We start from the raw sequence: 25353 nt of genomic DNA on the forward strand, positions 1-25353 counted from the left end.
CCTTTTTTGACCTGATTCACAACTATCTGTGAATCACCTTTCATGAGAATTCGATGAATTACAAGTGAAGTTGCTACTCGGAGACAAGCCAGCAATCCTTTGTATTATGCCATATTATTTGTAGCAAAGAAATCAATCTGAAGGGCATACATCAAGGTTTCCCCTGTTGTGATGTAAAAATTATTCTAGTCCCTAAGCCTTGAAGTGTAAACTGATTTTATTTCCAAGCATACAGGATTGTGCAGCTAGTTCCCTCAAGAGTATCAAGGTTATCAAACCTAAGGAACTAAATGAAAGCTGATCGTTTAAGAAAAAACTATATTCCTATCACTAATATAGTTGTGAATAAAGTGTAAGGTTGTGTAGAAGCAATATAAATAAATGAGAGAAATAAAATAAAACAAGAGCAATAACAATAAAGTTAATGATTAAGATAAAAAGGTGACGATGCAATAATAATAAAGTAAGGCTTTGGAGACTTAGGATCATGGGTAGATGTAGATAACTATAAATAAAAGGTAGGTGAATATGTTGCTGGTCTCGTATCTTAATTATAAGCATGTTACCCTAACACATCACTCTGCGTATTGCTAGGGTCATCATGGCTCTGGTGTCCACCCCTCACTCCCACTGTTCGGGTGAGCAAGTGAGTATTAAGACATCATTCAGATCTTTGCATTAAGCTTCGTAGAAACATGTTGTTCCTCGGATTGTGAAGGGTCACCAACGTACCCGAGGCTTGTCACTCACCGGGTTCTTTTGGATCTTCAATGCAAAAAGCGATTTTTTTTTTGCAGATTGGGATAATAATCATAATAATTCTTAGATCATGATGTCCAGGCATCCTATGGAGACATCGGTCATTAAGCATAGTAGGTGTAATCAACAACCAATAGACTTAACCAATGATTTACCATTAAAAAAATCATAAAGGACTATATCTTTTTAGCCCTAAAAGGACTACTCACTCACAAAAGAAATCAATGCAAATCATAAATAAATAAATAAAATGAAGAATTTCCCTTGTTTCCAAAAGAAACATTCATGAAACAAATAATCCGATGTTCCTTCTAGCTCGAGGTTGACCCACTTGACAAAAAAGTCAAGCAGTGCTTGAGATTTAATGATGGTTCAGGGAATGAAGTAGATTTCAAACTCCCCAAGTACTACTGCCCACTTCATGATTACACAAAACATATCCCACGGGAAAAGTACAGAAAACAATAATCTTATGTGATTGAAAATAATGATGGAGCTTACAAGAAGTCATCAGGACAACGTAAAGTAATTTTTGAACATGTTGGTAGTGTACCTTAGGTCCATGCAACATTTCATTCGCGTAGTATACCGGCCTTTGATCCTTCTCATGCTTTTCGGCTACTTCCAGTTCCACAACAAGTACAACATTAATAGCTTATGGCATAGCTGCTACATACAACAATAATTCTTCCTTCGGGTCTAGCAAAGTTAGAACATGAGAGGAAGGGAGATATCTCTTAAGGTCGTGGAATGCTATTTTGGCATGTTCCATCCACTCGAAACCTTTGCACTTCTTCAAAACATTGAAGAAAGTTAGTTTTTTTTTCGCCTAACCAAGAAATAAAATGACTCAACACCATCATGCGTTCAATCATATTTTGTACTTCCTTTAATGTACTTGGAGATCATATGCCCTTGATGGTTTTAATCTTCTTGGGTTTGCCTCAATGCCACAATTGGACACCAAGAACATGAGTAACTTCCTTGCGGCCACTCCGAATACGCATTTCTGAGGATTTAGCATCATATGATTCCTCTTGAGATTACCAAAGGTCTCTCAAAAGTCTTTGAGTATATTTTCTTTTTTCTTACTCGTGACAACCACATCATCAGCATAAGCTTCTAGGTTCTTATCGATATGAGGATCAAAAGTAACCTAAATAACTCATTGGAAAGTAGCACCAGCACTCCTTAAACCAAAAAGCCTTTTTTACATAGCAGTACACCCTAGAAGGAGTGATGACGAAATATTTCTCTTCAACCTCTTTACACATGCTAATTTGGTGATAACTCGAGTAAGCATCCTAAAAACTAAGTAACCCACACTCAAAAGTTGAGTCAGCCAACTAATCTATCCTCAAGAGTGGAAAATGATCCTTCAGACATGCGTTATTCAGGTCGGTGAAATCTACATATATCCTCCACTTTCTATTAGCCTTCTTCACCATTATATGGTTAACTAGCCACTCGGGATGAAATACTTCCTGGATGAAACCTTCTTTGAGGAGCTTGGTTATCTCTTCATGAATTGCTTTCTTGCGGTCGTCCACTACGGAGTTTTTGTTTGATGGCCTTCGCCCTAGGGTGAATTTCTAGCCTTTGCTTGATCTCCTCCCTAGGAATTTCAGGCCTATCATACGACTGGCATGTAAACACATCTGTGTTTGCCTAGAGAAAGGTAATGAGCTTGGGTTCCTATTTGGGATCCAGTGATGAGACTATTTGGAATCACCTAGACAACTTGGATGGGTCGAGTGTAACTGTCTTGATTTCATCATTGGGTTTGGGAAACCTTAGGCCACAAGTGCTTGGGAGAGTGTTGCTAGTGTGCAGAAATAACATCATGCAACAGTGAATGATCCACCATATCCATTCTTTTCTTGTCATACTTAATAGCCATAGACTTATCTCCCCAAAATGTGATGACTTCTTTGGTCCCTGGTATCTTCAAGCATTGGTATGAATAAGGGGACTTGGCAAGGATATGTTTGTACGTAGTCTCAAAATCTGCAACATCAAATAGAATATTTTATGTTCAAAAGTTGTTGATTTTCCCAAATGTGACCAAAAGAGAGACTCGACCAATTCAGGTAGTCGAAGAACTAGGAATAATGCCATGGAGAAACTTTTTCTCAGGCTCTATCTTTGTCCTCAATATCAGCATATAATCTAGAGTGCCTACAAACAAGATATTTAAAGAACTACCACCATTGATATGGACACAGTTTACCTTGCAATTGTAGATGGTAGGCTCAACCACAAGTAGGTATCTCTCATGTCGCATGATTGAGTCAGGCAATCTCCCTTGTCAAGCATGATCAGAACTTCTAACCATTTGGTGACCTTAGGAATCATAGGAATTGTGGTATAGACTTCTTGCTTGATACTCTTGTACTAACACTTTGAATCATACACCGATGATCCCCCGTATATATAGATCACGGTATGCTCACTTGCAAAGCTTGAGCATCATCATCCAAGTTGTCCTCTTGTCGCTTAGATTTTGAGTTGGTAGGTTTATTGAAAGACTTCTCTGCCAACTGCTTGTCGACTTCCTTTTGGATAACTTGGCAACTAAATAGTCATGAGTAATCTGTCTTGTGGATTGGGCACCACTTCTTCCCCATTCTATTATTGTTCCCCTCTGACTAGGAATTTCAGGCAAGACCCAGAACCTTGATCAATAGCCATAACTTCTAATCCACGACCTTCTTCTTCATGTTGGATTTACTTTTGATTCAACTTTCTCTTCTTTGAGACCTTGAATGACTTGGGATTCTAAGTTTGCGGCCGTGATTAGGCAGATCTCAAGAGCACTGTAGGGAGATAATTGGCCATAACCTTTTCTTCTTCAGCTTCCTGGAAATTTTGAGGAATTATGTTGGATTGGTGCTCCCATCATACTTCTCCTAAAAGCTAGGTCAGAACCTAGATGGCCAGTGGTATTTCACAGCCTAGACATAAAAGCTCGACATCTGGTAATGAATGTAACGCTTCCGGTGTCGAGGGAAGGATTCTTGCTTTTGGAAGATGAACTGTGATCCTTAGATTCAGCTATAGCCTTTCCTTTAGAGTGTTCTAAGGTTTATCGAACACGAAGAACAAGTGGATCTTGTACCTGGTTAGCGATTGGAGCTAATAATGGGAATGTGGTTGTGAAAATGTTGGTTGTGAGTGGACTGAAGCTAGGTCATGGTTGCGACCGTAAGGTAGAAAGGTGTTCTCCCTAGCACTTATGTTCACTTATATGCCAATGGATAAAGGACGGTATCGCTAAGATTTGGGTTAACTGGTTGTTACACGATAGATAGAAGATTGCGCTAACCTACACTCTTGTCATGATGCGGCTAATCAACCCCCACTATTTGTGCACTATAGAAATATTATTGGTTAATAAACCCAACCACCTCGGTTGCATCTATGCTACTAAGATAAATGTATGTACACACATGGGATAAAGCATATATTGTATAGACCAAGTTACTAGCATAAAGAGGACAACACGTCTGAGTAATGTTTACATGCCAAGATCCGTTAGGGTCTGAATGAAGAACATGAGAATTACCCCCATCACATCATGGGTGTAAGTCATGAGATTAGTAATAGGGATGTCCTGATATTTATTGGAGAGAGGACGAAGGGCAGAGAGGCTCTGGAGAGCTTGGCCTTGCCAATTGGCAAGGGGCCTCCATAAGGCGGCAGCAGGTCCCCACTGCACCAAGCATTGACCTCTAATCTAACCCTAGTTGTGGCGTATCTTCTGCCGAAAGTCCAATTCTTCTCTCGTTGGAGCACCCTCCATATTTATAGGCATCTCAGGAGAAGACTTCGTAGTGAAGGAACCTCCTCTTGACTTGGGTGACAAGGAAGCTTCCAAGATATGCTTGTCAACAAATACCTTCTCTAGGGCGAAGCAAGGTAGTCAGGGAACTTTCTGGGCCCTGTTGCCGATCGGCAACAGTGATGCACTAATCGGTGTAGGTGCTTTCGGGGCCAAGCTAGGCCCAGGTTCTTCTAGCCTTCTCTTGATGATCTTCTCCATCTATTAGTGGGCTGGTTCTTGTAGATTCCTCAATGATTCCATTGTGTGTGCCAAAATACCGTCATTTCCTCTACAAAGCACACAACATGTGTACAATTGGGGTTGATGTTAGGCACCAAATGCCACAAATAATATGATATCAATGAAATAGCTACTCAAATGAATGCCAAATGTGATACATAATAGATGCATCAAGTATCAGCTTTGGTTGCCTCTACCTTTTCCACATCGGCATCTTCTCCATCGACTATCTCATGAATGCCATCTTTAGCCATGTTGATGTTGTATGAACCTGAACTTTTCAAGTCTTTTGCTTCAGTAGAGAAATCAAGAGTGGTAATGCGAGGTTCTCCCTCGGGGATATCCAGATCCATATGGGAAATTACTTGGTAGTGAGAACTACCAGAAGCTGAGGCAATAGATGTACAAGCCTCGAAACTACTCAAGCACTTATCTTGGCTCTTGAGTTGAGGAACCCGAGAGTCAAAAATTATTGTTGTCTTGTTAGCTCTCGAGTTGAGGAACTCAGGAGTCAAAAATTATTGTTGTCTTGTCAAACTGTTTGTAGATCTTGGGACCAAAATCGTTGTTGAACCCATGCTCCGAAAAACCAAATCTTGGAGACATGATACATGTAGTTGATGACACTGTCTTACCGATCTCCACGAACGGTGCTAGCTATTGACGATTAGTAAACCGACAATTCAAATACTTGTATTAAAATAGAGATACTTGGCTATCAATTGTGTATCATAGAAAAAGAAGACAAGATTTAGATAGGTTTGGATCTCTCAGAGGATAATAACCCTCTGTCATGTGTGTGACTTTCGCCTCAATTACCTCAAGAAAATAGGATTACAATAAGGGTGTTTAGATCTATTCCTGGTGAGTTATGTATAATTATGTGTTCCCCACCCACTCAATGTCGGCGAGGATGCCGAAGAAGAGGGGGTCGATGGTGAAACGCCGTGTGGCCACCACTACTCCGTTGGTGTCGGCTTCACCTCTCACCCAACATGATCAACAACATTTGAATTAAGCACTTTTACATTTGAAGCATCTAGATTACTTGTTTGGAATAAACTTGTTAGATTAGTACTCCAAACAGACAATCAATATATCTCCATATATATTTAATTCATTTTGAAGTTTTAATAATTCAATGTTGTGTACAGGGCTTCATAACTGACCATGACAAGGCCCTAGAAGAGCTATTTAGTGAAGATGCAGAAGGCTCACACAAGTACAATGCATGCCTTAACACAGTGGCCACATGCATTGCTACAGTGTTTGTGTCGATGAGGGTACTGTTTTGTGATTTTCTGCTATCTGCAGAGTCTTTATACCTGCATGTTTGTTTTGATTTTTCTGGGTGCAAGTGCTTGGGGAGTTAATTCGGAAAATATAGTAGTGTGCACTACTGCACTATACAGCTATCAAACAAAGAATGAAATACTATAGTGTGTCATTGCCCATTAGAGTAGTACTATGGCTTATTGTATCACATAGTTTGCATTAGTCTGTTTTTTTTTTGTTGTCATTAGTTGAGATGAGATTTCATTAGTTTCATTGTTTATTGATAAGATTGCACTAATTATTTGGATAAGATAGATATAGTTGTCAGAGCCAGGCTCGCCTATGTGAGGAGGCACAACCTTTCAAAGAAAGCAAGATTAACTAAGCAAGTCTCCTAGTCCCTGAAGTCCTACTGTGGTCTTTCCCATACCGGCTATTCTAGACCCGTCCCTTCCTCAGGTGTCCTCGTCTAGTGCCATTCTACCTGTCTGACTTCCCTCCAGTAGCTGTTTACCCTCCCATATACTAGCATAAACACATGGTAATTGGATATCATTTCTTGAAGCCTGAGGCCGACAAAAATATTTTAGCATGCAGATGAGTGATGTGGTGGTGGATTCGGGCAGTAGTTCTGCCAGCAAAGGAATAGAAGCTAGGAGTATCAGCCAAAGAAGTTCTTCCACTAAAGGGAAATATACATGGAAGAAAATTGATTCAAAACAGGATAAAATTGGACTCTAAAGTATCATTACAATTTTACTTTCTTGTAATTACCATTTTATTTTGTAGACTTTGAGTTAATCGAAACTGAATGTATCCAATTATTTCAGGAATTTCCTCATGTGCACTACCGTGTGGCCAGGACAATTGACGCTTCTACACTGACAACACTACGAGATTTGGTCCCCACAAAGCTTGCTGCTTCTGTGTGGAACTGCCACATGGAATACTGCCAGTGCATCCTTTGACCTCTCACTTTTTCTTGAGCACTACAGGTTGCACTGATTATTCATGAGTGGACCTATGATGCTATGTGCCATGATCTACTGTCTTTGGATGGCAACAAGTATGTACAAGAGGTGAGCATATCAGCAACTTGTGTCATACTTCACTGCTTTACCCCAAGTTCTGCTCTGTTGCTATGCCCTTGATGCTTACTAAATTCTTAAATTTTAATGCAACTCTGAAACAATAGGTTCCAAGTAAGAATGGTTCAACAAATGAGAAGGAGGTTTTGTTGGAGGATCATGATCCAGTATGGCTTGAGCTTCGGCATGCACATATAGCTGATGTATGATTGTTGCCATTTTCATCTTTAATTATGGTCTTGTGCTTTTGCAACATCATGATGTCATCAATGTTGCAGGTTAATGAAAGGTTGCATGAAAAGATGATCAATTTTGTATCAAAGAATAAAGCAGCTCAACTACAGCAGGCAACGTTTGTTCAGGAAATAGATTTCTTGCAAATTAGAGGGATAACTGATTATTAGCTGTAGGGTGGTGTGCAATTATTACAATAATTATTGCTGGTATTTGTACTGGATGCACATGATATTAATAGGACGGGCATAAGCCCCCTTTGGTTGATATGCACACTACAAAACTAATATAGCCTTAAGAGAGATTTTTTTGAGGCAGCATTTTGCACCAAATGTGCCCTATGTACTGCTTATTGGTAGTCGTGTTGGAGAGAAAAGTAACTAATTGGGGCAAAATATGTCATAAACTAAGGTATTGGATCCTTGTTCCATGTGTATGGAGTTGATATGACTGTTTGGGACTGGAGGGAGTAGGCAGTTGGTAACTAGTTTGTCATGAATTATTTTTATGACATGTTATGTATCTAGTCAGGGTTAAGGTAATGGTTGGTGGTCAAGAATCTAATTTTGAAGAATCATGTACTTGTAGGGATGAAACATCATGAAGACAAGTGGTTACTAATTTGAATAGGGGTTGAAATTTGCTATTACTTAGATGAATCACGGTCCATGAATGATACTGCATATATTCCTAGGAAATATCAGGTGCACATAAGAATATTGATGAACATATGCCGAGACTCAATCTCACACATCAGATGCAATATGGATGGACCAAGTTGGAGGTGGGAATTTCCTTCACCCGCTTGGGCGATCTTGGGCCCAATCTAATTTGGTGAAAAGAAACGGTAGATAGAAGAGATGGGGGGTACTCCCACCTGTGACTTGAACCATCCTGATTCGATTCAACATCTGTGATTGAGTTTGGGCATATGTTCACAAATATACTCATGTGCACCTGATACTTCCTCCCTAATGCATATATGACTGTGTCAAGCTGATCTGATTAGATTCCATGATGCATTGGGGCAGGTGATCTGTTGTTGTTTATACTTGACTTAGGTGATCTGTTGTTGTTTATACTTGACTTTCCAGATGATTTGGTTCATGAGTTACCAAGAATTTTGGTGGCGTGCTGGCTAAATCTTTAAATTTGACTAATTGATCAAATACTGTTCATATCCCAGTCTCTCATAGGTGATAGATTTTTTGTTGAATTAATATCTAAGCTTAGTTATGATTTGTAGGATCCATTTATTTATTTACTTTGTATGTTATGTTCAGATATTGGTAAACAAATGTTGACAGTTCTTCAAGAAATACTTGCATAGTTTTATTTGTATGATGCTGCTATTTCATGTTCAGCGTTCTTGTTCTAGATACTCCATAACGAGGGGAGAGTTTGAAGTTATAGGAGCATATAGTGCCAACACATATTCTGGTGCTAACTCTTAACTCACCATGTGGATTGTTGGATGAGATTTGGATGTTTTGGATTCGAGGAGTTGGGATAGCCACATGAATAGAAATTTTTAATAGACCCCTAAGGGATCAAGAGTTCATTAATCTGGGATCCCATAGGAAGATAATATCTAGCTAAAATACAGTTATTTAGTTGTATTTACTCATTTTACTACAGATTGCAGGAAAGCTCAATAACATAATCAAAGAACAACATCTTAAAGATGTTGGACAGCTTGAGCAGGATCTTGCGTTTGGTGATACTGGGACAAAATAACTAATCAATTTCTTGTGGACACATTTGGTAACTATTGTTTGAACTACAGCCACTGAGATACTGGACCTGTCTCAACATCATTTTGAGACTTTTAGTGACCTAATGCAAGATGTAAGTCGTGAAAATAAGCTGCGTTTGCTAATGATTTATGCTGCAATCAACCCAGAGAAGTTTGAAAGTGAGAAAGGTGCAAAGCTGATTATTGATTTCTTGTGTGTAACTGTGTATAATGACCATGATATTCTTCAATCACATACGGATTCGTTCTCAATTTCTCAGTGTGCTGAAGTATTGGAGTTAGGTGGGAGTAGACATGGGGGATGAGAGACATTGAAAAAGATGGCTCGTACATAGTTGTCATAGTGTCGTCTAGGCCTCCAGACGGCCGGAGAAGGACGCCAAGGGCCTTCGCCTAATCTGCCACACTTAGGTGACCTCAGGGGCATGACCAAACTCCGCTGCCACCTGGAATTGGGAGAAGGAAGGATGTGTGAACTCCGGAGGATTGCGAACTGCAAATCCAATCTTGTAATAGCAAGAGCTCGAAGTTCTGCCTCTATACTGGAACGTGGTACAACAGCTTGCTTTTTGGACTTCCATGTAATAGAAGTACCAAGAAGAATACAATAACCAGTGACAGAACGATAATCTATCGGATCACTCGCCCAAGTAGAGCCCGAGTAAGCATAAAGCTGAAAAAGACTAGAACGGGCATAGAACAAGCAATGAGATGATGTCCCCTTCAAGTATCGTAATATCCGAAGTAAATGACCAAAATGCACAGACGTTGGAGCACTCACAAGCTAACTCAATATATGGACTGCATGAGCAATATCTGGTCTAGTAACAGTGAGATAAACAAGACTACCCGCTATACGACGATATCGAGAGGGGTCCTCAAGAGGTGCTATCAGTAGGACGCAGCTGCAAATGAAGCTCCATAGGAGTAGCAACTATTCAGAGCTAGTCATGAGATCCTGAATGTATTTAGATTGAGAAAGATAGAAACCTTTTTCAGAAGTCATGACTTTAATCCCAAGAAGTAACTAATATGGCCTAAATCAGACATCTGAAACTGCTCACTGAGTTGCTTCTTCACATAAGCACATGGTCAATATCATCTCTTGTAAGCAACATATCATCAACATATAGAACAAGCAAAGTACGCCCTTTTGGAGATAGGTGAATAAATAAAGCAGAATCATGATTACTAGATAAAAAAACCAGCAGCCTGTATAACAGAAATAAACCGCTCAACCAAGTATGAGAAGCTTGTTTAAGGCCATATAAAGCATGATGAAGAAGACAAACATATCCTAAAGGAGCATTAACACCTGAGGGTGGCTGCATATAAACTTCTTCATGCAAATCACTATGAAGAAAAGCGCTCTCAACATCCATCTGAGAAATAGTCTAGGAATGAGTAGCAGCCTTGCAATCAAAGTACGAACTGTGGTCATATGAACAACAGGAGCAAAAGTCTCATCATAATCTCGACCTTTAGTTTGTTGAAAACCTCTGGCAACAAGACGAGCTTTGTTATCTCTTAATAGAACCATCTGCTTTTGTCTTAATTTTAAATACCCACTTACATGTGATAGGAACACCATGAGATGGTAAGAGAACAAGATCCCAAGTTTTTGTACGATCAAATGCAGCAAGCTCTTCAAACATAGCAGATTGCCACTCGGGAATATCATGTGCCTCCTGATAAGTAGATGGCTCCTAAGCTACAACACTCGTATGGGGAAAACCCAACCTGTCAGGAGCCTCAATAGTAGCACGGTCACGTAGATTATAATGGGGTCCAGTAAGCAACTCATCAACAATATCACAATTAGTAAAGACATGATTATCAGGAATGGCCGAAGATGTGGGAATGGATGAATAATCAGAAGGAATTGTGATTCGACGAGTATAGACATAGGTTATAGGCTGTATAAATGGTGAAGGAGCTGGTGTGGGTGAAGGGGCTGGAACTGAATAAGAGGTGGGTGGAGTAGGCGTAGGAGAAGGAGATGGAACAAAGTTATGATCACCAGATGAAGGAGGAAGACATAGAAAGGAAGTGGACTCCATGGGAGAGAAAGAGGGCTGAGTGGTGGGATTATAGAAGAAGGGCCAATCCTCAACAAAAGTCACATCACAAGAAATATGCATGCAACGAGAGGATCATAGCAATGATAACCCTTATGCTCAGAACTATATCCAAGAAAAACACACTCAACCGATTAGGCAGACAACTTAGTCCGCTCATGAGGTGCAAGCAGAACATAGCAAGTACATCCGAAAACTCGAAAATGATATCTAGAAGTACCAAAAAGGGCCTCACCAGGGCATTTTCTGACTAGCTTTGAAAACGGCTGCCGGTTGTAGAAACAACTTCTCAAAAATAAGAAGGAACAAAAGATACAATGAATGTGCGAGCAGACAACAATGTTTGCGTTCAGCAACGCCATTTTGAGCATGAGCCCCATAACATGAGAGTTGAGCAAGAGTGCCCTTGGAGATGAGGAACTCACAAAAACAGAAGACATATTCTCCTCCAGAGTCAAAGCGAAATACTAATGGCAGTAGAAAATTGAGTATGGACCATACGAGCAAAAGATTGATATATAGAACACAACTGGGATAGATGTTTATGAAATAAACTTAAGTATATCGAGAATGATCATTAATAAAAATGACATAATAACTATGACCATCTTTTGAAGCAAAAGGTGAGGGACCCTATGCATCAGCATGAATAAGATCAAAAGGTTTAGCAAAATGGGAAATACTACTGGAATATGGGAGTTGGAGCTGTTTATCAAGCTTGCAACCCTCAAAATGAAAAGTTGACTCAATGGACGTATGACCTAAACGACCCTGACGAACCAAAGTAGACAGACGTGATCCACATAAGTGACCAAGACGATGATGCCACTCGGCAAACGATGGAGCAGATGACACACGAGCAATGGAAGGAGGAAGACGCAAAGTGCCCAGAACGTAGTGGCCAGGAGACACTCAAAGTGTCCAATCACACTCCCGCTTCGAACATCCTGAATAAAACAAGATGAGGCATCAAATCCAACAAAACAGTTTTGGTTAGTAACTTGACTTACGGAGAGAGGATTCATGGATAACTGAGGTACAAAAGAAACATGATGTAGAGAAAAACAAGAAGTGGAAAGTGCACCCAGATAAGTGATATGACAAGATGTATCATCAGTTGTTTGAATAGAACCTCCAGCAGTGACCGGCTTGCAAGCAATCAGTTGGGACTTATTAGATGTCACATGAAAGGAAGCTCCTGAATCTAGAATCCAAGACTGATAATCACTATCATGAGTAGCAGCAACAGATACAGAGTCTCGGGAAGGAGCTATATTACGAGCACGAGCAGCACAACGTGCATGGAACTCAGGAAAATTCTCGAAATGACAAGAGAAGCAATTATCTGAACAATGGATAGTCTTCTTGCAATGCTCACAAGGAATACCCTCTGGGGAACTGCCTCTAGCTATGCTAATCCTCTGAGAAGCTGCAAGTACACTAAGGTACTGACACTGGAACAGACGTGAGCGAATGAAGACGAGTCTCTTCAGCAATGAAAGAAGACAACATCAACAATGGATGGAGTAGTGGGATTGTTGAGCAGTTGTATACGAATAGACTCAAATTCTAATGGCAGTCTGACAAAACTGATACATAAGGAGCTTCTTAATGAATTTATTCTTCTGATCACAATAGCCTAAACACCCTCTGGTACATTGAGGTACCATCAAGAGCAACGGTCCCATCAAACGATCAAAAGCAATGTAGCACTCATCTGTGGACAGATTATTCTACCGAAGGCCATGAAGTCCTGTCATCGGAGTATGTAAGAGAGCACAACCACTTTTGAACATATTGACGCTACAAATAATCTCACATTTCCTTAGCTGTCTTGTGATGCTCAAGACTCATAATCAAGGATTCCTCTGTACTAGTGACAATGACACTCATAACCCTTCTATCATCATTTTGCCAATTCTTGACTTCAGCAACACCAAAACTATCTTTTGACTTATCAACGGGTGGAACATCAGTCAAATGAGATGCTAGAGCATAACCTCTCAACACAGTTTTCACAGAAAAAAAAACTTGGTTGTGACATATTGGAAGCAAGCAGCAACAACGACTTGAGATGAACAGTAACAACAACCGCAAATGAACAGTGTAGCACAGATGAGCACCTCCCTCCCCTGTTCTCCGTAGAGCAGCAAAGGATAACACCACCACCATGGTTGTTACAGAGGCATGGCGAGACGCAGCGATCCACCACCTTCACAACTTTACAGCGACATGGCGCGTGACGTGGCAACACCATACACACGTGGCGAATACACACATTATAGCCTAGGATATTAGCAAATTATAGTCTAGTCTACAAAATAGCTTGAGCTTGTGCTGCTAGCCAATTGCTAGTCTACATAACTGCTTGAGCTTACTTAGTGCTAGTGCCTACGGTTGAGTGCTATGTACGTGTGCGACTAGTCTAACAGGTCAAAGGGAAGCAACAGCCACCAAACCAAACCAAATACTCTCACATAGAAGAGAGTAGTAGTACTAGTGCACAGTGCAAGGAGTGGGAGGCACCCATGCCTTGTGAACAGTGCCACTGCTAGCCTATGCCTTGTTGCCCCCCTCCCTCCACACTCACTCTTTCACACAGACCATATAGAGAGAGCGACAGGCGACAGCAGTCCCTTCTTCATCCCATTTCTCATGTTTGATATGAGCACGACCACATCAGCTCTCTCTCTCTCTCTCTCTCTCTCTCTCTCTCTCTCTCTCTCTCTCTCTCTCTCTCTCTCTCCCCATGCGACCATAAGGCAATTCCTTTTAGGCGACGGCTGCTACAGATCTAGACTCTGGAGGTCTTTGTTGGCCACTGGGGATGAAGAGGCGGCGGTCGGCAGCAGACGGTGACAGCTGCTGCAAATCTGGACTCTGGAGAGCAGCAGACGATGACCACTGGCGATAGGGAGGGGGTATCTGCGATGGCCATTGGGGATGGATTGGCAGCAGACAGCTACCAACTCACGTCATGGTGTTGGCGAGGCGAGAGCTAGAAAACCGCTGCGCCAATATGGTGTCGCTATACCGATGTCATGACAATTATGACCATCACCACGGCCCCCAAGCGAACGAGGCAACAGGAGACACGCACAGCAACGATGGCTCCCCAAACGAACGATGGGCGAGGCGGACGGCGGATCGCCGCTCCCCAGGCGGGCGATAGCTGGCCAGGCAGAAACCGGCTCAGTGGCTGGAGATCTGATGGGCAGGCATGAGACAGGCGATGGTGATCCGCGACTGGCGTGACGGCAGACGCGATGGAAATTCGCGACGGGCGGACCGAAATTGTGATGACGAGTTGCGACAGCAGCTGAAACGCGATCCACGACGGTGGGCACGATGGCGATCCGCAACGGGCAGGCCAAAACTGTGACGACGGGTTGCGACAGACGGTGGCGGTGTAGGGAAAAAAAGAGGACGGGATCGTGGGTGGATTAGATTAGTCTAACCCTAAACCTAAACCATGGCTTTGATTCCATGTTACCTTGGTTGGAATTGTGGGGAAGAGTTGATGATCATCCATTAGACTTGCTCTCAATATATGGAATTAGAGATGGGCTAGCATGGGCCTAGAATTGTGGAAAGTGAATGGGTGGCTAGAGTTAATAGGGGTATTTTGTGAAAGCATGCTTCTTAAGTATTGAAGTGACAAGCATCTGTAACTTAACTTTTGGTCAAACAAATATCCGAAAACGGAGGAAACACATTTAATTTGATTGTTTGAATACAAATGTTTAACATTTGGGGAAACAAAGTAGACAGATTTCCTTAGAGTGGTGTCTTGGCCAAAACAATTTATATGTCATCAGCAAACAAAGTTGCAACGAATATTATTTACCACTATTTTGTGGCTTAATATAAAATTATGTAAGTGGTCACTTTCTCCGACAGCTTGCAGGATTATCTGCTGATGACATGATTGTGGTAAATAATATTCGTTGCTATGTGGACCTGATACTAAAAAGACTTCAGCAGGGGGGTTTACTCTGAAATTTGATCTTCATAAGGTAACTTTGTTGTTAAATTATATTATCCCTTTTACATTATTTCAAAGCTTGTAGCTTTTAGCAACTTTAAACCTAGGAGTTGTTTAATTCTATTCTACGAATATCTGAAAAAGCATGGTATAAGAAAGGATCGTATTGGCGAAGAGTCGACAAGGATGCTATCCTGATTTTATCCCATCCTGGAGGTACAATAACGTTTCAGAATGTAATGATCTGAAATAGTCATGTGTATCTGCTTAATGCTAGAATCTAACTTTTTTAAGTTCCCCTACTCGTTGATGCGATGAATATTTTTCCTATATTTATTTTTTGTGTAAGTCGGTAATTTTATATATTATATATTTATTATTTTTCACTTTGTTAAAAAAAGATCACATGCTTTCAGTACGTTGTAATCTATACTCTCAACTGCTGATTTCCCTAGCTGCCTACTGTCAACAAGTTTGCTATATTTTTTTTTCTTTGACAGGGAAAACAGTAGGGGAGGCCCCTATTGCAGAAAATATATAGAAAAGAAAGTAAATTGTACAACAGAGAGAGAAACCAGAAAATAAAAGGCCAAAGAACCCAAACCGGGGAGAAAGAGAAGAGAGGCCCCACGGCTGAGGAAAAAGAAACTACTAAGAAAAGGAAGAAAACCAGTCAAGAATATCCTGTCTATTAACATCTTTAAATCTGTGAGCTTGAAGGAAAATGTCATCCTTGAAATTCCTCTTCCAGAGAGGAAAACTTGGTTGCTTGTGTTCAAAGATGAAGGCATTTCTTTGCTTCCAAATATTCCAGGCTCCAACTATAAAGATTTCCATGAAGAAAGATCGATTGAAGGCGTCTTTTGCTTTACATCATTTCAAAGAAAGGTTTGGAGAAATCCCAAACCATGCTAATAGAGCTCCAACACCTCAGGCTGAAATTACACCCAAAGAATAGATGAAAGACAGTTTCCTCAAAATGTAGGCTGCATAGAACACAATTGTAATTGTCATTGTCCACTTTGAAGTTTTTCCTTTTGAGAATGTTCCTTGTATTGAGTCTATCCATCAAAAGCAACCAGGAGAAAACTCTAAGTTTGTTACAGCACTTAGAATTCCATATCCATTTAAAGGGTTGTGGAGGAGAGATGTGCTTGTAAGGCAAATTATAATATTTCTTGGAAGGATAGACCTGTGAGCCCCAAAGATAATTCCAAGTTTCTTTGGCATTTCCTTGCATCTGTATACCCTGGATGAGATCTTGTAAAGTATTGTAATCTTCATAAGCCTGAGCTGTCAAAGGAATGTGGAATTGTTCCTCTATACTGTTATTTGTCAGAAAGTCTGCCGCTGAAATTTTCTTGTTCTTTGCAAAAGAAAAAACTCTTGGTAACTTTTGTTCTAGGAGATGATTATTCCATAAATCTGACCAGAATATAACTGTTTTTCCACAACCTAAAGAACAAGCTGCAACAGCTCTGAACAAATCACTAATCTTAAGACATCTTTCCACCAAAATAAGCCTTTTTCAGAAGAAGCATGAGGCACTTGACCATTTTGATAATAAGTACCCCAAATAAGCTTGACCCATGGTAAATTTTCAGAAGTTTGCTATATTGGCTGGTAGCGGTAAAGTACGTCATAAATGCAATTGTAAAATCAGTATTTTGCATTGATATAGTGGAAAATCATGTGTTCCCAAGCTTTCTGTTTAGTTGAAAATTCTCTATTTATTTCTGCATTTATGGATGTGTTCCTTGTTTTTCTGTAGGATTTGATTGAGAAACTTAGGCCCCTCCCAATGCATAGTGTCTTAGCTTATATCTAAAGAAGAGAAAGAGACTAAGACATTGATGTTAGAAACAAGCTTGCAATGCATAGTGTCTATGTGATGTTTCTTAGGTGTCATGAAGTAATTAATAGTTGCATGTAGTGTGATCAAAAATTTCATTTGGTTCATGTGGCCACTTGTGTTGCTTTTTTATTGTTCTATACCGGTGCATCTATTTCAATTAAAACTACACGTTGACAAAAGATATGATAATGAAAGAAATATTAATATTTAATGTTCATACCAAATGAGATAAATTATATAAAGGAATAGATGATTCGGAAGATGAAGGTTACGAAGTTACATCATTCAAAGTAATCATAATATTTTAATTTTGACCAAACTTTTGCCAAATATGCTCTACCAAATCCTTTTTAATCTGAATATGAGTTGGACGATCTCGAATCTTGGAATGTTTCTCCAGTACTTTCATAAATGCGGGCATATCTTCATGAGATATTTCTGGATCTTGAACGACCGATGTGCTCGGAATCTCATTCAAGTTCAAGTCACGAGTATTGGCTGCCTCTTCTTTCTCATCTTCGACTACCATGTTGTGTAGAATTATGCAAGCTAGCATGATTTTCTCAAGATCGCCTCGCTCGTACAAACGTGCTGGTCGACGCAAAATACAAAAACGAGCTTGCAAGACACCAAATGCACGTTCAACATCCTTTCTTACACCTTCTTGCTTTTGTGCAAACAATTTGTCCTTATCTGTTTGCGGCTTGTATATTGACTTGACGAATGTTGCCCATTCCGGGTATATTCCATCTGCAAGGTAGTAACCACTATCATATTGTCTCCCGTTGACATAGTAATGCACTCGTGGAGCTTGCCCTCTCAACTCCTCAATGAACAAAGTCGACTGGTTAAGAACATTGATATCATTGTTGGATCCAGCGACACCAAAGAAGGCATGCCAAATCCAAAGATCATGCGAAGCAACCGCCTCCAGAATGATTGTAGGAACACCCTGATCACCTCGAGTGAATTGGCCCTTCCATGCAACGGGACATTTCTCCCAATGCCAGTGCATAAAGTCGATGCTTCCTAACATGCCTGGGAAGCCACAACTCTCACCAATTTGCAACAATCACTCAACATCTACGGTAGTGGGGCGTCTCAAATACTCACCACCGAACTTATCAATCACGCCTTGTACAAACATCTTCATACACTCCACTGCAGTACTATCGCCAATCTTCAGGTATTCATCGAGTTGGTCTGCAGGGCTACCATTTCCGAGTTGGCGAATTACCGCTGTACACTTTTGCAATGGTGAAAGCCCTTGCCAATTAAGAGCATCCTTTCTTGCAGTGAAATATGAAGACCACTCACCAAGAGCATTGACAATACGTAGAAACAAGGGTCTGGTCATCCAAAATCTTCTACGAAAGATTTTGTCGGAGTAGAGTGGATTCTTAGAGAAATAATCATCCAATAATTGCTGATGGTATTTTTCACGAGGCCTATTCACATATTTCCTTGGGCCGCTTCGGCTATGAGAAGTCCCTGCTTGAAGAGCTTCAATAGTGTTCTTCAAATTGACTGCAATTTCATCGATGATGGAATCTAAGATGTCTTCCTCGGCAAGCAGATCATCCAGGGTGTACAACTCCATTGGATCCATGGACTCATGGTCACCTGATTGTTCTGACATGTTTTGGAACTAGTGGATATTGAGTCAGAGAAGAAAGCTATGGTAAGTTTCAGAAGAAAGCCTTTCGTGTAGTACATATAGATGATTCGGAAGCCTTTCGTTCGGTTCACATGGTGCAGAATACGTGCATTCACACATGAACCTTACTCAACTTGGTGCATTCACACAGAATACATGCAGGTTGAAGCATTCACACAGGTTGAAGCATTCACACAGGTTGAACAGCAAGGAAAAAGCATTCACACAGGTTGAAGCATTCACACAGGAATACATGCAGAATCAGTAGCTCACCGTAAGGAACAGCAAGGAAAAAGCATTCACACAGGTTGAAGCATTCACACATGAACAGGAAGAAGCATTCACACATGAACAGGAAGAAGCATTCAGAATAAATTAGACGAGTACAGGGTGGAAACAACTTCAGAATAGTAGTCAAAAATTCAGAATAGCAGTATAATATAGTTCATGTATATCTCTCAAATCATTACTAATACATAGTTGCATAATATAAAAAGAACACTACACCACCAGTGCATATCTTCAATCTTGTAGAGGAAACAACTTCAAACTCATACTCTCCATCATCCTCTCTCTATTAACTTTCTCACGTTCACTCATTGCACTTGTGTCTTGTAACAGGAGGGAATTGTAAACTTCAAGCATTTTTGATTCCTTCTGCGCCACTGCGGTTGAATGTGCAAGCCTTGCAGCTTCAAGCTTCTTGGTAGACATACGTCGCTGCTCCTCTGTCACCATAATGCGGTTCTGCTTTGCAATGGTCTGACCTTCAATGAATTTGTCTATTTTCTCACCAAGCAGCACAATAACTTCTGGATCCTGCACCCTAGGTTTACCATTACGTTCGGCCTTGGCTTTATTTCTCCCAATTGGCCTTTGTAGATCTTGTGGGCTGGCAGCAGCTGAAGTGTTATCCACCCCCACCATCGAGTTCTTACCCTTTTCCTTCACCATTTGTTCTGCATGTGCGCACCATTTTGGCTGATCTTTCAGAGTTCTCCACCAATGCACCATAGTAAAAGGTTTTTTATATCGTTCGGCATACAACTCAAGAGCCTTGTCTGTCCTTTGGTCTCAGACATACCACTTGCATAAGTTTTATTAACCGAGCTCCAACAACCATTGAATTTGTTGATTATTGTCTTAATGCGCTGCCAACGGAGCTCCAGTTGGTTAACTTCTCTTTTGCAATCTGTTGGGGTGGTGCTGTTGTACACTTCAGTAATATCTCCCCAAAATTTCTCAGTCTTCTTGTCATTCCCACCGATTGGGTCTGTAGAATTATTAACCCAAGCACTGACCTACAAATTGTAAAAGAAGCAAACTGTTAACATGAAACTAAATTGTATTGTCTACCCAATCTTTCAAAATTGAAACAAGTGATACATTACCAATCTAACATCTTCTTCAGGTGTATAGTTTAATCTCTTCCCAGTCCTACCAATATCGACATTGTCCGCATCCTCAATGTTGATGGTGTTTCTTTCATTATGTTCGGATGGAACCCCATGGACCAAAGGTACTGTTGGTGTTTGCGGTGGTGAGAATGCTGCAAAGGACTGTGGAACTCCAACGAAATGGAAATTTTCCGATGTATTAGCTCCTTGACTGAATGGAAATTGTGGTTGTTGTAAGTAATTCATGAAACCACCTGTTGGATGAAACCTTCCATAATACAATGGGAAGGTGGTCAACTATTAAACCAGGTGCAAAATAATGCCAAGGAAGGAATACAAAGTAGAAATTGTACTTGTTAAAATGTTCAGCACCAATTGTTTCATCTGTGAGTAAGTGGATACAATTAGGAATAGTAAGAGTGCATGCAAGCTGATCCAAACAAGCTGCAGATCACAAACATCAAAATATTCATGTGTTCCTGTATAACTGTCAGTGAATACAATTGTAAGAGTGCATACAAGTTGTTCCCAGGAAATTGTATTCCCTGACAGTTCAATGGATCGGTTACCTATTTTACACCAAAGTGCAAAACTGAACATATGAAGCATCTATCAAAACTGAACATATGAAGCATGTACCAAATCTGAACATAGGAAGCATGAGCTATTTGACTCCAAAAATCAACAATATTTGATCTTTCTCCGAGCAATATAATTGTATCCTCATTGAACAAATGGAATAATCAAACATGTCCATACACATTCCCGTACATATATCCCAGCTCAGCATAGTGACTCATAAAGAAACCAAAGAGATAATAGTGCAAGACTATCACTGGAAAATCATCACTGCAAAATTTGAGATAATAGTACAAGACTAATATCATGTGTTCCTGCAATCTCCATCACAAAGAGACTAATCTAAAAACATTTGTTCCTGCAAATCACAGTACAAGAATACAATGGAATAACAATCATCATTGGAAAATTAGAGGAAAAAGAAATAAAATGCACATTGTTACCATTGATTTGGGGATTGGTTGTTGTGGTAGAAATCCAAAGCGCTAGGATCTTGGCTAGAAGTGCTATGAGGCTGCAGCGGTGCCGGGTGCCGAGCAGGTACGGGAGGAGATGCTTCCTCGCGGTCTCGACGTTTCTTCTCCCGACCACCCATGTGAACCAGATGATTGCAACGGCGGTGGATCTTCCCTCGGCAGCCGCGGATCTTCAACGGGCGGTGACGGAAGTAGAGCTTCTCCCGGTGGCGACTACGGCAGAAGTTCTCCCTTGTGGCGACGGCGGCTGAGCTTCTCCAGGCGGTGGCGGAAGAGCTTCTCCCGGCGGCGGCGGCTGAGCGGATAGAGCCGTAGATCAGCGCCCCGACGCGGATGGAGCTGCTCGGCGCCCCCACGCGGAAATCCACTCCTTCCTCCCGGCTCTTCGCGGATGGAGCAGCGGATCAGCGAGCCGCATGAATTGGAAACCGCGATGCCCCCAACGCGGCCCCGAGAAGTGTCTTCGGTGTTGGATTTCGCGAGTAGCTTATTTCTCCAGGAAGACATTGGTTGCCTCTCTCTCCTCTTTAATTCGGTTGCCACGTCAGGTTTTTGCCTACATGGACCCCTCTTAAATGCCTAAGACACTGAATAGGGTGGAGCACTGGGAGAGGCCTTAGTAAGGGTGAGCTACTGAAAGATGAGTACCACTGCATGAACGACCCGAGTCCTAGTTTCCGTGGAATTCCAGGCATCACATCTACCCGAACAAGCCCAGCTCATCAGCCAGCTCAGTCCATGAGATCTAGACGAATTGGTGGCACATGGGCTAGACCTCGGAACTCTGATGATAGTTATTCGAGGTTAGTGATGATAACTCTTTTGGCCTTCCTTTATCTCTTAACCATGCATTTGCTCAGTATCCTTATGGGCATGCCTGAAGTGACCTGTTATATTTAGGGTGACCAGATGCTACCTGGATGTGTAATAGAATCTTTTCCAATTGTTTGTTATTTTTTTCATTTGTTATTATATCTTCATATTGCTGGTGTTGGTATTTCCCTGTATTTGTTAAGTAACCAGAGTTCAGCATATTGAGATTACAAAATTATCGACCATTTTGCAATTTCCTTGAGGAGGTTGAAACCTGTTGTCTTTTCATTGCCAATTTACACTCCACCAAGCTAAAAATATCAATGGAGAACAACGTGTTTGTACCATGGAAATTTAACTGAAACAGTCCCACTTGCTGCATAGTTTCTATGCTTCCATCAAACTTCACGTGAACATATGGCAAGGATAGTGAAAGCTGAAACAAAGTTTTTTCCTCCTTTTGTTCGAGGAAAAACCTCAACTGGGTGCAATAAGGACAAATGAATCGGTGCATATGATATACAGTCACTGGAGAATGAAGCACTCATGAAGTTCAGTTTTTAAATGGTTGCACATACTCTATTTTCGAATAATTGACAATCAATACTTTTGATAAAATATGAGCAAAACGCCCCTTAATAATATCTCAAGCACAAATAATGATATGAAAAAGGGAAGGTATTTGCTAGAGTTAGTAGGGCATTTTGGAAACATGCCTCAGGAATAGTGTAGTACTAAGTATTTGTGAACACAAGTTTTTTTCAAAATGTCAATATTTGAGGATGGACATTATCATTCAGTCATATAGTCGTGGTTCTATTTTAGGTCACCACTAGTACATATCTTATACAATGACTAATGTAGCCTTTTACAGCGACTCTGTGCTGAAGCATGCAAGTGACTTCAGAAAGTTGGGTCAGCGCTTATTTATCTTTGTGATTTGGAGTACTACTCGATCTGAGGTATGTTTGTCACCTTGATTTCTTGTAATGATTTTTTTTTCTTTCTGATTTGAATATGTAGTAACATATGAACTCAGAAATAATGATTTTTTTTCACATTTTGAATCCAAGTCTCCTATGTGAATGGCTGTTACAGTTACGCGCTGCTCACAAGCTAACAGGCAAACTAAAGAGAGAAATCATCCTTGGCTCCTCTAGTCTCAATGATCCACCACAGTTCATCACTGTAAGTACTAGGTTTGTTCTGTAGTTGTCTCCTCGCCAGTTCAGTAGTTGTCCTGGCAACTTGACGGTGCATGTCATATTTGCAGAAATTGGAGATGTTATCAGCTGAGGAATTGTCACTGGACGATTTGCAGATATGACAATACCAAGGATGCAGAATACTGATGCTTTGCCTTGACATTCTCCATTGTAATTATTTAATGCATCTTTGCAACAGCTCTAGTTATACCCACTTAACCTTGTACCAAACCACAGGCTTTTACACAGGCTAGAGGGGCGTGATATTCATTCGGTAGGGCAGACCTCCATCCATCGCTCACAATAGTGTACATAACAGCGGCCAGCAACTGTAATATATGTGGTAACTTTACATTGGTGAATGAGATGTTCATATTTGTGTACTGGCTATTGGTGTATTGGCGGGTAGCTGTGAAGACTGTTATTTCCTCCAGAGAGTACTGTTCTGTTGTGCGGAAAATAAACTTATTCTTAATAAGAGAAACTTGTTTTTGAATTTCTGTGCATATGTGGTTTTGACCTAGAAAGATGTCAAGGCGTCGTAAATGAGCTAACTATTGTAGCTGTAACCTTGCAGTCTTGCGGTTTACATTTGCTTTTAGTTTCAGTTTGATACTGCTACTCCAGGTTCCACCCATGTGAAAGATTTTGACTCTCATATTATTAATTCAGATCTGAATGAACCAAAACGTATATGAATTTTATTGGAGAAGGTTATGCTTGCAAGCTGAGTTATGCCTTGTACTGACTGAAGTATTGATCAATTGGCTTGTTACTAGGTTGATCGCCGTAGAAGAGGAGGTTGATCAGATAGCTTGTCATTGGTTGAATGCAGCTACCATTGGACAGTTCTAGGGTGGTGTTTGGTTGAGAAATGTAGACGCAAACAGTAAAGGTATTGGAAAACGATGGGACTTGAAACAAAGTAGCAGATCACTTTCTTTCTTTGGTACAGGTAACATATGAGAAAACGCGCGTCGCCGAAGGCCATCTCTCTCCGGCGAATTGCTCGTCCTCGTCGCCTACGTACAACCGAAAGCAAAATCGATGGCTATCGCCAACCTCCAGCCGAACTTACAGTCCCCGAACTCGCCCTCAGATCGCCGGATTGAGCGCTGCCGTAGCACCACACATGGCCGAACTCGCCACTCCGACGGTCGAGGTCACCGACTTGAGTGCCGCCGTGGCACTTGCGCAGCCAAGCTCGCCGTTACGACGGCCGAGTTCGTCGGCTTGAGTGCCGTTGTGCCCCTGCGCCGCCCCGGAGCGGCGGCCGAAGTTGACAACGTGAGAATCGCACTGCTCGCACGCCGCTAGAGCATGCCGGCTGCTGTTGCGGGGAGAAATGGTAGGGACTCGAGTGAGAGAGCGCACGTGCATTGGAGCGCACGTTTAGTCTGGCGCTAGGTTAAGCGACAAGTTATCTTATAAGGGTCTATTTGGTTCGGCTTTTAAGAGTTTCTGAGAAAGTACGTTGGAGTGTGTATTCAGCCAGGCACTAGGTTAAACGATAAGTTCTCTCATAAGGGTCTATTTAGTTTGGCTTTTATGAGTTTCTACTTCTCAGAAGCTAAAGGCCAAACCAAACAGCCTAGCTATGAGTTAGTTTTTGGAAAACTACAAAGCTAGCTTATGAGAAAATGAACTAAAAACTAAGAAATTGATTGAGATAAGCTTTTCTAATTTTTAGTGTGCTAAGAAATTAAAAACTTATTAAAAATCAATTGCAAAAAGTCATCAGCCAGAAAATAGAAAAACTAAAAGATAAAAGCCTTAGCCCAACTAAACAGATCCTAAGAATCACTCTCTTCCATGACAGCAAAAGTCTGATGTCATCAAGCTATAAGCCAACTTATGTGATCTTATTGTACTTCCTTTAAGAGTATCCCTAGCGTGCATTCGATTTTGGAGCGCAAAATCGGTGACGTGGAGTTAAGTTCGATAGTTGCAACGCTGATTCGTTTAGTTGGCCCAATGGAAATGCTAAAAACAATCATAGTACTCATGCATCCTCTCGCTTTCCCCTTCTCTCTCCCCTTCTGCAGTGCTCAAAACATCTTGCATCCACCACCGCCACATGGTCCGGCCACCAACCTGCCGTGCTGCCACCACACGCTCCAACCATTGTGCCCA

General features: G+C 41.1%; 1 pseudogene; it reads left to right on the forward strand.

Moving 5' to 3' along the window:
- Window positions 1-23342, forward strand: part of LOC133889387 (probable protein transport Sec1a) — a 120566-nt pseudogene extending 97224 nt beyond the window's left edge.
- The last annotated feature ends 2011 nt before the right edge of the window (window positions 23343-25353 follow it).

The sequence above is a fragment of the Phragmites australis genome, chromosome 13 (genome assembly GCF_958298935.1).
Source record: "Phragmites australis chromosome 13, lpPhrAust1.1, whole genome shotgun sequence".
Lineage (NCBI taxonomy): Eukaryota > Viridiplantae > Streptophyta > Magnoliopsida > Poales > Poaceae > Phragmites > Phragmites australis.